This window comes from Lepus europaeus, chromosome 2 (assembly GCF_033115175.1).
Source record: "Lepus europaeus isolate LE1 chromosome 2, mLepTim1.pri, whole genome shotgun sequence".
Taxonomy (NCBI): domain Eukaryota; kingdom Metazoa; phylum Chordata; class Mammalia; order Lagomorpha; family Leporidae; genus Lepus; species Lepus europaeus.
The window spans coordinates 54,769,862-54,783,708 of NC_084828.1; the positions used below are offsets into that span (position 1 = coordinate 54,769,862).

General features: G+C 39.8%; 1 protein-coding gene across 2 annotated transcripts in view; it reads left to right on the forward strand.

The window, feature by feature from the left end:
* TBC1D23 (TBC1 domain family member 23) overlaps positions 1 to 13,847 on the forward strand; it is a 78,229-nt gene that overhangs the window by 214 nt on the left and 64,168 nt on the right. The window lies entirely within an intron of this gene.

Below are 13,847 nucleotides of genomic sequence, written 5' to 3' on the forward strand. Positions count from 1 at the left end.
CTTCCTTCTCACTATCCTGCCCGTCCCTGAGACACCAGCTGGCGCCGACGTTTAAAGAGAAAAGCCATCGTCGGCCAAGTCCGGTGCTCTGCCCCGCCCCCTCTGCCTGCCGGGTCCCCTCCGTCAGGTCCTGCCAAGGGGCTGGAGCAGGACTGGAAGAGCGAAGGGTGTCGTCCAGGTGCCAGGCCTCTCACTTCGTCCTCCGGTCTCCAGATTTTGCTAGAGAGGGTGGTTCTAGGGCTGGGTTGGCCAGAGGTTGGTAGGGAAGTTGCAGGAGGCTGTTTAAGAAGGAAGTTTTTTTGGATGTAGATCTGAGGCACTAGAATACCATTTGAAGAAGAGATGCTTTGAAATTATCAGCACGACCTTTGCCTGAGGGTTCAGAGGTTGAAAGACACACCCCTAGTGGATCCTTTCCACGTAATTGAGTTATTTTTTCCTTTTTTAAAAAAATCTCGTTTCGATCCCAACAGTTTCCGTGTTCGTCTCTTTCACAGAAGTTGTATTTTCCTACCCCCTCTTCTCACAGCTCGATTTCTAAGCTTAGGATGCAGTGTGGGACTTCGCTCTTGTGATCCCAAGCCTTTGCATGCATACCTGATTTGTTTTGAGGTAGTGGGGAGGACAACTTTACTCACCCAGTAATCTCGGAGAAGTGCTCCTATTTTTGAAATAGTTGATCTTCACAGTACACCATTAGGAATAATAAACATCCTATGTTTTTAAAAAGGAAGTTTCGAGGCTTCTATAGTTTTTGTAGCTGATGTAAGTGTATTAGTTTGGGATTTGCTTGTGTATTATATAAGTGTACAGCTCACTGGCACTCTGCTTACCTAAAAATAATACAAGACACTCTTAGTCTTCAACTTTTGTCTTTTGGGGAAGGGAATGGAAATCATTGAAGGATTATGTAGTAATTGAAAAATTCAACTTTCATTTAGAGACATCAAATATTATCTTAGTGCATGTACTCTGCAAAGTTAGGAGGAGAACTTACGATGACCTAGATGTTATTTTTTCTATTTGCCTATAGAGTTAAGGGACGTAGTTGCAAGGTAAAATTAATCTTATTCTGTTGGAGTGTGACTTTTAGGAGGTTATGTGTGTGGCAGAAACCACTTCTAGCTGGAGTCATTGGGGAAGGCATCGTGAAAGCATTGATGCTTGAAATAGGCCTTGAGGAATGAATAGGACTTGGACCTGTGCTGGCTAAAAGAAGGGAGCCACGTGTGTAATTTAATTTTTTTAGTAGTCACAGTAAGGACTCCAAAGAGGATGTTAAAAATAATTTTAATGATCTATTTATTGAATTTATCCAACCCATTATTTCGGCATTTATTCACTATTTTTAAAACAGATAATTTTGAATCTTTTTTTTTTTTTGTACAAAGTTTTCGAAGTCTGATGAACATTTTACATTGACCTTACATCTCAATTTGGTCTAGCCACATTTCAGATGTTGAGTATCCACGTTCAGCTAAGGGCTAACATATTAGATAGTGCAAAGAGGGGAAAGACCTCGGCATGGAGTGATGGGACAAGCAAGAAAACTAGTGATTTGTTTGGAGAGTAACTACAGCTAGCAGAAGAGAAGCTGCAGAAAAATACATCTGGAAAAACAATAGGAAGCTTTTCAACCAGTTATAGGAACCTTTAAAAGAAATCCATGATGTAGACATTGCAAAACTTTTCAGAAAGTGACCCAGCTGTTTGTAACTTGAAGCGTGCTATTTTGGGTAAGTTGTTGTATCATAAACTGGCTGCAATCAGCTGGCTGAGGGGCCTGAGGGGAAATGCTTCTAGAATTAAAATATGTTTGGGGAGTTCTTAAGTTAGGAGGATCATGAGCAAGAGTGTGGTTCACAGGGGCAGAGTGAATGGTTACTGGAAGGTAGCTTTTAGGGTTCCTGTGTCTTTGATATGACTTCTCATTTTTGTTCGTGTCTTATTTTTATAAATAGAGGAACCTTGAGGTATTCTGCTGTGATTTCTGTTCTTCCTCTGTTCTTTTCTAATTTTGCTCTCAGCCTCATTCACTTCACCAGTTCCCTAGAAGTGAATTTGAATAGTCAACAAAGACCTTGGGGCTGAGAGTCATAGGTTCCGTAAATCCTGTTCTCTTAGACTGCTTGGTGAGCAGATGGTTATAGAATGGGGACTCTTTACTCTTTATATGAGCGATTAGGCAGTTGAACTTGTTAAAATTATATCTCTACCTCCCACCCACCCCCCTTTTTTTTGAGAGGTGGAGAAACTGCTGGAGCTCCCATCTGCTGGTTCACTTCTCAACTGCCTGCAATGACTGGAGTTGAGCCAGCACAAAACTGGGAACAAGGAACTCAATCTAGGTCTCCCACATGGGCAGCAGGGAGCTCCCAGAGTCTGCATTAGCAAGAAGCTGGAATCGGGTGCCAAAACCAGGACCCAGACCCAGGCATAGTATAGTCCCATATGGACTAGAACCAGCGTCCATATGGGATGCCGGCGCTTCAGGCAAGGGCTTTAACCCGCTGCGCCACAGCGTCAGCCCCCCCACTTCAAAGAATTTTTTTAAAAAAGATTTTATTTATTTATTTGAGAGGCAGAGTTACAGATAAATGCAAAGAAAGAGATAAAGATCTTCTATTGTCTGGTTCAATCCCCAAATGGCTGCAACAGCCAGAGCTGGACTGAATTGAGCCAGGAGCTTCTTTTGGGTCTCCCACATGGATATAGGGGCCCAAGCACTTGGGCCACCTTCCACTGCTTTCCCAGGCCATAAGCATAGATCTGTATCAGAAGAGGAGCAGCTGGAACATGAACCAGAGCCCAGATGGGATACTGGCACAGCAGGCAGAGGCATAACCTACCACCCCACAGCACTGGCCCCTACTTCTAAGATTTTTTTACTTGTAGTTGTTTTTAAATGCACAGGTTAGAGTTACTAAATGGTTTTTGCATATTAAATAAATGTATCTCAGGGCAGGCATTTGGTGTAGTAGTTAAGATGCTATTTAGAACATTCATGTCCCACGTCAGAGTGCCAGCTAGGCTCCTGATTCCAGCTTCATGCTAATGGGTACCCTGGAAGGCAGCAGGTGATGGCTAAGCAACTGGGTTCCTGCCACTCACATGGGAGACCTGTATTGAATTCTTAGCTTTGACCCCACAGCCAATACAGGTATCTGAGGAGTGGGCTGGTGGAAACAAGCCCTCTCTCCACTGTCCCTCACCTTGAAATTTTTAAAAAATAAACGTATTTTAATTCATTTCCCTCTATATGTATTCAACTGCAGAGGTACAAGGTCATTTCCTACATAAATATAGTGAGGTAAGTCAAGTAATTGTGAGGTGCTCAGATGAGCTGCAATTTATAGCTAGTTTATAGGTAGGATTCTTCTGAAAGAACTGATAAAATATGCTTGAGAAAGCATTTCTGCTGCATAATGCTGAAATGCAGATTCTACTCAGTATAAACCAAACAATGCCTTCCTTTTTATCAGAAATCAAAGTGTAGCAAAAGTATTCATAGTTCAGTACACATTCATTGAATACTGGTTACATTCAAGCTGCTGTGTATGATTTTAGAAAAATTTGCAACAGTTTTAAAAATCAGAACTGTACATTGTGGAGCCTTGTTTAGATATTTTAATTTTTTCATTATTTTTAGGAATAATATGTAAAGATATCTTATGAAAATATCTAAATACTTGGTATTCTGGGAAATTATATACTGTAGCAGAATAAAATGGGATTAAAGTCTACAATTTGAAAAGAAGTAGTACTTGAAGTCACCGAGCTATTAAGAATCCCAATTGGAAAGCAAATGCATTCCTTAACGTTAGGTTCATAAGATTAGATTGTTTTTTATGGAAATAAAAGAGCAGTAAGTTAAAAGCCACTTAGAATAAACTTGTATCCTAAAATATAATGTATATCAATTTTTAAGTATCTGCCTAACCTGAGCCAGGGAAATGACTGATTATATAATTTGTTTCAAATCTCCATCCTTTTTCATGAAGGGTAAAGCAGTTTTTTTTAAAGATTTAGTTATTCATTTGAAAGGCAGAGTTATAGAGGGAGAGAGAGGTCTTCCATCTGTTGGTTCACTCCCAACATGACTGCAGTGGCCAGAGCTGGGCTGATCTGAAGCCAGGAGCCAGGAGCTTTTTCCAGGTCTCCCACGCGGGTACGGGGGCCCAAGTACTTGGGCCAACTTCTGCTGCTTTCCCAGGTCATAGCTGAGAGCTAGATCAGAAGTGGAGCAGGCAGTACTCAGACCGGCACCCATATGGGATGCCAGCACTGCAGATGGCAGCTTTACCTGCAATGCCACAACCGCTCAGCCCCAAAGGAATTTGTTTTATCATTTAGCTGACATAGTTTTTCATAGTTGAGTGGGAATACTGTAGTGTGTATTTTGTGTTCTTTTAAAGTAGTTTATAAAACTAATTGTGATATTTACTAATTTTAGCTAGAAAATACAAGAATATACTATTATTTTACATAGAGCCTTTCCCTTTGTGTGTGTAGATCTGAACAACAGCTCTAAGAGAATAGGAGTTTGGGAATTGTTATTGCCTTGTTAGAGATGAGAAGGCAGGCTTAGGAAGCCATCTGACAAATGCAGATAGTGGAAGATCTGGGACTTAAATATGTGCCTTTTTGTACCTTTTCTGAAGTTATGGCATCATGTTGTATGAGGAGACTCCAAGTTGTTTATAGAAAATGAAATTAAATGATAAAACTGTAAACTTTATTTCTCAACATAAGTTCCATCAAGTTCAAGACCTTTTTGTAAGTGAAGATACGCCATTTAGTCCATTCTTGAAGTACTAGGGGACCTAGAAATTGAACTATGTCAATGCAGTCTTTTTTTTTTTTTTTTGAGTTTTAAAAATGTTTGTTTATTTATTTTCATTTATTTGAAAGGCAGAGTGTCAAAGAGAGGTATCCTCCATCTACTAGTTTACACCCCAAATGCCCACAGCAGCCATGCCTGGGCCACCCATTTGCTGTGCTTGTTTTTCAGTGATAATTCTGTCAGTTGAACCAGTTGAGATGTCTGTAATGTGGCTGCTTTTCTGCTGTTAGTTGTCAGTTGTCTTCAGCTAGGGCATGAACAAGATTATTTTTTCCTCACAAATTTAGGTGAATAGTCTGCCTCTATGGCTTCATCTTCAGCATCATTTTGTCTTCTCTTAAAAATGAGTTATCCATTTGTAACTGCTGATTTACTTGAGACATTGTCTCCAAAACTTTTCATAATGTTGGGGATTTCACCATTCTTCTTCCCACCTTGCAATGTAAATTTGATGTTTATTCTTACTTCAGTTATAGCAGAATTCATGCTGCTTTTTATAGGGTTTCTTTTCAAACTAATGTGTTACCCTTCTTAGTGACTTAACTAGATCCTGCTCAAACATACATGTTATAACAAGTTAGTATAAATTTATTTTTGTACAAAAAATCTGAAATCCATGTATAGCTTTTTTATGATATACATTTTCCATAAACCATTTGAAGACCCCTAGGATATCTCACATTTACTTTATTGAACACCTATGGAGAGCCCATGTGAAAATATAAAACATATATAAAATATAAAACATATATAAAAATATAAAAACAACTTTGTGTTTTGAAAGAAACATTATTCAAAGATGTGAACTGTTGAGCATATGTGTCTATTGGTTATCTGTGACACATGTAAGGCTATAAAGGTATGAATTACCACATTGTCTGTTTCACATGATACGCAAGAAAGGACAGTACAAAACTGACAGTTTGTATACTATAGCCTTTTCATTTTCATAGTACTGTGTTCCCATTACCTTGCCAAAGATCACATAAATGGATTCATTTTTTAATCTCAAGATATTATGGTTACATGCCACATCGTGAAAGTATGTTTTTCTATTTAATATATTATATATATTTACATTTTATTAGTTCACTATTTGAAAGGGAGAAACAGAGGGAGAGGGAGAGGGAGATCTTCTAAATGCCAACAACAGCTGAGGTTGGGCCAGACTGAAAGCAGAAGCCAGGCACTCCACCTGGGTCTCCCACATATATGGCAGGAACCCAAACACTTGGGTCATCACCTGTTGCTTACCAGTACATTAGCAAGAATGGATTGAAAGCAGAAGCAGGACTTTATCTTAGGTATATTTTGATATGGGGTGAGAGTGTCTCAGGCAGTGATTTAACGTGCTGTGCTACAGTGCTTTCCCCTATATTTTATATTTAAGATACATTTATATAATGGTATTATATAATTGTGTCTTTTTAATATATAACAAGTAATTTAATTGTATTAACTGTGTGTTGGTAGCATGTGTATTAAAAAGAATCAGTTTATTTTAGTATTGGAAAAATAAGTATTGTAAAATGCTTATATAAGTATTGGAAAAATAAGAAATTTGCTTTTAAAATAATCCCTATAAGTTATCTCCCATTTCTGGAGTTTCTGACCTTGGTTTTGAATTACACAAGTGATATGTAGAAGAAGGTAGCTATCTCATGTAAGTGTGTAAGTGCATACCAGAAATTCTTGAGCCTTGTTTTATAAATTCTGTTTAGATTTAATCATCAAAGTGAGTGTCAATGAGCTTTTTTATGTTGATTAGGTTTATTTAATATGCCACATTGTATACGTCTATCAAAACATTATTTTATACCCTTAAAAGTATGCCATACAATTTTTTTTTCATGTTTTTTGTTTGTTTGTTTTTAACTTTTATTTAGTAAATATAAATTTCCAAAGTACAGTTTATGGATTACAATGGCTTCCCCCCATAACTTCCCTCCCACTCGCACCCCTCTCGTCTCCCGCTTTCTCTCCCATTCCATTCACATCCAGATTCATTTTCAATTATCATTATATACAGAAGATCGATTTAGTATATATTAAGGTTTCATCAGTTTGCACCCACACAGAAACACAAAGTGTAAAATACTGTTTCAGTACTAGTTATAGCATTACTTCACATTGAACAACTCATTAAGGACAGATCCCACATGAGGAGTAAGTACACAGTGACTCCAGTTGTTGACTTAACAATTTGACATTCTTGTTTATGGCGTCGTAATCTGCCTAGGCTCTAGTCATGAGTTGCCAAGGCTATGGAAGCCTTTTGAGTTCCCCAACTCCAATCTTATTTAGACAAGGTCATAGTCAAAATGGAAGTTCTCTCCTCCCTTCAGAGAAAGGTACCTCCTTCTTTGATGGCCTGTTCTTTCTGCTCGGATCTCACTCAAAGAGATCTTTCATTTAGGTCAAAAACAATGAGTGGGTTTTTTTTTTTTTTGTTTTGTTTTTGGGGGTGTGTGTGTGTGTGTGTGTGAAATTCTTCTTCATTGAAGGCTGGGACCTAGCTTATAAAAATAAATCCTGTATGAGTGTCTTTGCCAAACTGTGATCCCCAGTAGAGAAGTATCCTTAGAATTTCCCAGATGTTTCAGTATTTTCACTTAATTTGCAATACTTGTTCCTTTATTTTCCATAATGCTGATTTCAAGAAAAGGAGTATTGTTGGCACTTATTTTATCATTATACTTTGTATAAAGTGGTAATTTATAGTAGATGTAATGTCTCTCTCTGACTTTTGATATTTTCATCCCATTCTTTGTCTTGGGCAAAAGACATGCTTTATTTTCAGTTTCCAAGTGAACTGCTTTGGAAATAAAACAGAACCCTGATGCATTTCTTTGTGTTAAAAAGTCATCTTATGTTATGGAAAGGAACAGTGTTGAAGACTTTGAAAAAGCATCCAAGAGAAGAGGTTTTAGAGCACTCTGAAGTTAACTGCTCATTAGTCGACAAATTAGTCTTTAATTTTGTAGGCAAACCTTATGGCAGATACATTGCATTATGCATGTTGTTACAAGAAGCCTTTGTTATTGCTTGTGTGTTCTTTTTACTTTGGCAGCCTGTGAGGATTTCTTTTTAGCAGAGAAAGGGGCACCATTGATTCCATTGGTACAGTTTGATCTACATGGATTATGGGATCAAAACTAAGTCTGTGAGGGTTGATGCTGTGGCATCATAGGCTAAGCCTCTGCCTGCGGTACCAAGGCCGGTTTGTGTCCCGACTACTCCTCTTTGATTCAGCTCTCTGCTATGGCCTGAGAAAGCTGTGGAAGATGGCCCAGGTGCTTGGGTTCTTGCCCCCACATGAAACTGGAAGGTCCTGGCTGCTGGCTTTGGATTGGCTCAGCCCTAGCCATTGCAGCCTTTTGGGGAGTAAATCAGTAGATGGAAGACCTTTCTCTCTGTCTGTAAAACTAAGCCTGTGAAGATTTAAAGCCTCTCCATTGATAGTTAATTTTAGTAGGTGGAACAACATGTCTGTGATCTCTGTCCCCTTTTCCTGTTGTGCAATAGTGAAATACCCTATAGCTATATTGATTGGCTTGTAAAGCCAAGACGACTAGATTTAGCACGTTCTTTACTTGGCACAAGATCCTTGTTAATGCACAAATTCTGGTAAGGATTACATTAGTTCATAAGGGAATCTCCCCAAACTGCTTTTGTATATCTGATACTGTAATAAAGTTTCAGTGATTTTTTTTCTTTCTGCGTTGGTGAATGGGGTATTTTTTTTTTTTTACCATGGCATCATCCAAATATATCTCATTAAAATACTTGTAAAAATCATGTCTGATTCTTGCTACAAATACCGAAAGTGTCAAGATTTCACAATTGGGGGCTCTTGATGTGGCGTAACAGGTAAAGCCTCCGCCTGCAGTGCTGACATCCAGTTGGGGCATCGGTTCAAGTCCCAGCTACTCCACTTCTGATTCAGCTCTCTGCTATGGCCTGGGAAAGCAGTAGAAGATGGCCCAAGTCCTTGGGCCCATGAACCTGCATGGGAGATCCAGGAAGAAGCTTCTGGCTCCTGGCTTTGGATCTACCCAGATCCCACCTTTGCAGTCATTTGGGGAGTGAACCAGCACATATAAGACTTCTCTCTCTGTCTCCCTCTCTCTCTCTGCCTCTGCCTCTGGCTGTACTTCTCTGTAACTCTGCCTTTCATATAAATAAATAAATCTTAAAAAAAAGATTTGACAGTTATACTAGTATAAGACAGTATGTTTTCAAGGTCTTTTTGGGATGTAATGTACTATTTGTTAAAATACTTAGAAAGTTTTTATGGTTTAAGTTAGATATTTAAAAATAACAAATTTCATACTACATATTAGGGTCATTGAACTCCATCCATATTTATGTAATAAAATTGCACTCTTTCCATTTCTACCAAATGTCATACAGGATATTCAGAAACTATTTAAGGAGTTCTGTATGTCACTAATTTGTAGCCAGTTTGCTAATAACAGCAAAATAAGTTCAGACAAAGCTTTGCTGCTGATGTCTAATGGCCAGGGCATGAAGAAGTACCCAGAAATGTGGTGGCACAATTTAAGCCATGAAACCACAACTCAACACATGCAGCTTGCCAATGCTTACTCACTGTCATGCAATTTGCCAGTGCTTGTAACTTGTTAGCTGGTCATTTTAGAATTTTAAAATGATTATTCAGAGTCTTGACCAGACTGGCATGATTTAGTCTGTGCTATAGTTTATATTCTAAACAAATCTGAGTAAACTGCACTCTAGAAAGAGTTGCTTCTACCTCTGCTCAACAGGATTTTTTTTTTTTTTTTTGACAGGCAGAGTTAGAGAGAGAGAGAAAGGTCTTCCTTTTCCATTGGTTCACCCCCCAAATGGCCGCTGCGCCCGCCGCGCTGCGCCAATCTGAAGCCAGGAGCCAGGTGCCAGGTGGTTCCTCCTGGTCTCCCATGCGGGTGCAGGGCCCAAGCACTTGGGCCATCCTCCACTGCCTTCCCGGGTCATAGCAAGAGCTGGACTGGAAGAGGAGCCACAGGGACAGAATCTGGAGCCCCAACTGGGACTAGAACTCGAGGTGCTGGCACCGCAGGCAGAGGATTAGCCAAGTAAGCCGCGGTGCCGGCCTCAACAGGATTTAGATAATAGATCTTGGACTAGAACCTTGGAATAGCCAGCTAGAATGTAAGCTCTGTGGGGGAATTGGTTTTCTGTCCACTGCTGCATCTTAGTGCCTCACACAGTGGCTCCTGTGTAAGTTGATCAAAATGTATTTATCGAAGGTTTAAGTAAGAGGTTTGAGCGAAAGAGAAAATGAGATGAGTAGAGACTGCTGTTTTGATGGACTTAAGCAGTAAAAGAAAAGAGGTGACTTTTTGAAGGGGAATTAAGTAAGACCTTTTGAATAAGTAAATGTGGAAATATTTGAGGCAAGGAGAATAATAATTATAGGTTATATTCTATGTGGTTTTGAATCCTAGAAATATTTTCAGTGATGATTTCTGGGTCCATTTTTTTCTCTTGGCTCTGGTTAATACTGTTAACAGAGTATTCTATACAATAGAAATAATGTCTTTAAGATGTTTTCGTAGCAGATTTTAGGCTTTTGTTCATTTCCATTTATTTAGCTTTTGTATTGTTTTTTTTTTTTTGTATGTTTCTTTGCTTTAAAGATTTATTTATTTAAGAAGCCAGCGCTGTATTTTAGTGAGTAAAGTTGCCAACTGCAGTGCTGACATCCCATATGGGTGATGGTTCGAGTCCCAACTCCTCCACTTCCAATCCAGCTTCCTGCTAATGCACTTGAGAAAGCAATGGAAAATGGCCCAAGTACTTGGACCCCTGCATCCCTGTGGAAGACCCAGAAAAAACTCCTGGCTCCTGGCTTCAGCCTGGCCCAGTGCAGGCCATGGTGGCCATTTAGGGAGTAAACCAGCAGATGGAACGTCTCTCTCTCTCTCTCTCTCTCTCTCTCTCTCTCTTTCTCCCCCTCCTCCTCCCTCCCTTTCCCCCTCTCTTCCCCCCTCTCTCTGTTATTCTCCCTTCCATCTGATGGTTTACTCCCCACCAAAATTTATTTATTTGAAAGGCAGAATTTATTTGAAAGACAGAGAAAGGGAGAAACAGAAAGAGAAAGATCTTCCGTCACACAGTTCTCTTCCCAAATGGCTACAATGGACCAGACTGAGCCAGGCTGAAGCCAGAGCCAGGAACTCAGCCCTGTCTCCCATTTGGGTGGGAGGGTCTAAGTACTTGGGCCTCTTCTGCTGCATTCCCAGGTGCATTTGCAGGGAACTTGTTTGGAAGCAGAGCAGTGGGACTTGAACTAGCACTTTGATATGGGATACTGACCTCACAGGCAGAAACTTAACTTGCTACATATTGAAACCGGCACCTGTGTTTTTAATGAAACTAATTTATCTTTGACCTTTGATCATTTTAAGACCAAAAAAAAAAAAAAAAAAAGGTGTTGAATTTTCCCTGTATGTTCTTTGTACCCTGTATTTAAATTTAGATTGAGCCGGCGCCGTGGCTCAACAGGCTAATCCTCCGCCTTGCGGCGCCGGCACACCGGGTTCTAGTCCCGGTCGGGGCACCGATCCTGTCCCGGTTGCCCCTCTTCCAGGCCAGCTCTCTGCTGTGGCCAGGGAGTGCAGTGGTGGATGGCCCAAGTCCTTGGGCCCTGCACCCCATGGGAGACCAGGAGAAGCGCCTGGCTCCTGCCATCGGATCAGCGCGGTGCACCGGCCGCAGCGCGCTACCGCGGCGGCCATTGGAGGGTGAACCAACGGCAAAAGGAAGACCTTTCTCTCTGTCTCTCTCTCACTGTCCACTCTGCCTGTCAAAAATAAAAAAAAATAAAAAAATAAAAAAAAATAAATTTAGATTGATTACATATATTATAGGTCCTAAGTTATGTCTCTCTTTTTTTGTGTTTTTGTTTTGAGAGGCACAGAGAGAGAGACAAAAAGAGATCTTTCTTTTTTAATAAAGATTTATTTATTTACTTGAAAGTAGAGTTACAGAGAGAGAAAGAGAGAGAGAGAGAGAGGTCTTCCATCCGCTGGTTCACTCCCCAGTTGGCTGCAACCGCCGGAGCTATGCTGATCCGAAGCCAGGAGCTTCTTCCAGGTCTCCCACTCAGATGCAGGGGCCCAAGCACTTGGGCGATCTCCCGCTGCTTTCGCAGGCCATAGCAGAAAGCCGGATCAGAAGAGAAGCAGCTGGGACCTGAACCAGCGCCCACATGGGATGCCAGCACTGCAGGCTGCAGTCTTACTCACTATGCCACAGTGCTGGCCCCCAAAAAAGAGATCTTTCACTCACTGGTTCACATCCTAAATGCCCACAACAGCTAGGGCTGAAACGTGCCAAAGCCAAGAGCCCACAACCCAATCTAGGTCTCCCTCGTAGGTTGTAGGGACTTAACCACCTGAGCCATGGTCACTGACTCCCAAGTTGTGCATTAGGAAGCAAGAACTTGGAGCCAGTGTTCACAATATGAGATCCCATCATCTTAACCAGTGTGTCTTAACTCCAGTTGGTCTTTTTGAGCTACTGTAATCTACTTTTTTATTATAACAGAAAAGGATTAGATTCTAAGAATTTTGGAAACTAATTAAATTGATTTAACTTATTTCATAGACTGAGAGGCTTCATGAATTAAAAATTCCAATGCAGATGACTTTGTTATTAGGAAAGAAATGAAGATGATAGGGGAGTGGTCTTAATAGAATGGTGAGGATTAAAAGGGGTAAGAAATAATGGAGGTGGACAGGAGATGGGAAACCGTGTGTATGATGAGGGAGAAGTGCCGACATGCATTGTCACAAATTCTTTGAAAAAGTTCTGCCAGGTGTTTGTTAGCTAGATGGAAAGGAAAGTTTTGGAGGAGTTGTTATTGTTGTTGTTATCACTATTAATGTTTTCCTAATATGGCAATATTTGAGCATATTGGCTCGGAGGAATCAGTAGAGAAAGAGAAATAGAACTTAGGAGACAGGGTACAGTTGATTAACTCTGAGGCTTCCAAGAAGTTGTGAAGATAAGACCCAGGTCAAGTTACCAGTCTTAAACTGGAGAAAGGAGGAAAATTATATCTGGAAGATCGTAGTTGCTTTTTGTTTCTTTGTGTTTGAAACTACTTGAAATAAAAGGGAAGAGATTCTTGGTGACCTGTGTTTTGTCTTTGAAGTAGAGGTCAAATCACCTGAGGTGAAGTGTAGACAAAGCGGTCTGAAGAAAGTGGTAAACAGGAGCTCTTCATGCAGCATTGATGCCTAACAGATAATAGGGCATGATGAATTTAGTTAGCATCGTGAAGTTGTCTTATTTTCTCAAGAAATCTGTATTGAGCAGAAGATAGAAACCAAGAAAATGGAACTGATTAGTTAACCCAGGATTGGGAATTTACAGCTTTCTGAATGTTGAGTATGTTATCAAGAATCTGCTTGAAGCCTTGGGCCATGGAATCAAGAATGAGGACATGGAGTGAAGCCACATGAAAGCTTTTCTATCAAATCCATGCCACCTTTCCACCCTTTGCCCTTGACTCCATCCATAGGAAGTGTACAGAGGATACATCTTCCTCAAAAGCAGTTTTATTCTGTATCCAAAAATTGAACCAAATATTTTTATATTTTTTAAAACTTACATTGAACTTTGTCAAATATGTTTAGGAGACTGTTGTAAACTATAGGTTGAACTTGTTTATATTCTAAACAAAGAAATATATATTTAAGAAGAAAATTATTACTTTTTTTCTCCTTGCAAACTTACTATATTTGCTTATTTTAGAAAAAATACACATAATTCCCCTGTCCCAGCAAAAAAGAAAAAAGAAAAGAAAAGAAATTAAAACTCTCCTGTAAGGATACCACTGGAAATAAACACTTAAAAAAGTTTCTTTCCAGAATGTATGAAAAGAGTGAGTGGGAATAGTATCCTTTACAGACATATGTGTTTGAGCATGAATTTTAAAACTTTTCACTTATATATGTCCTTAGAATCATAAACT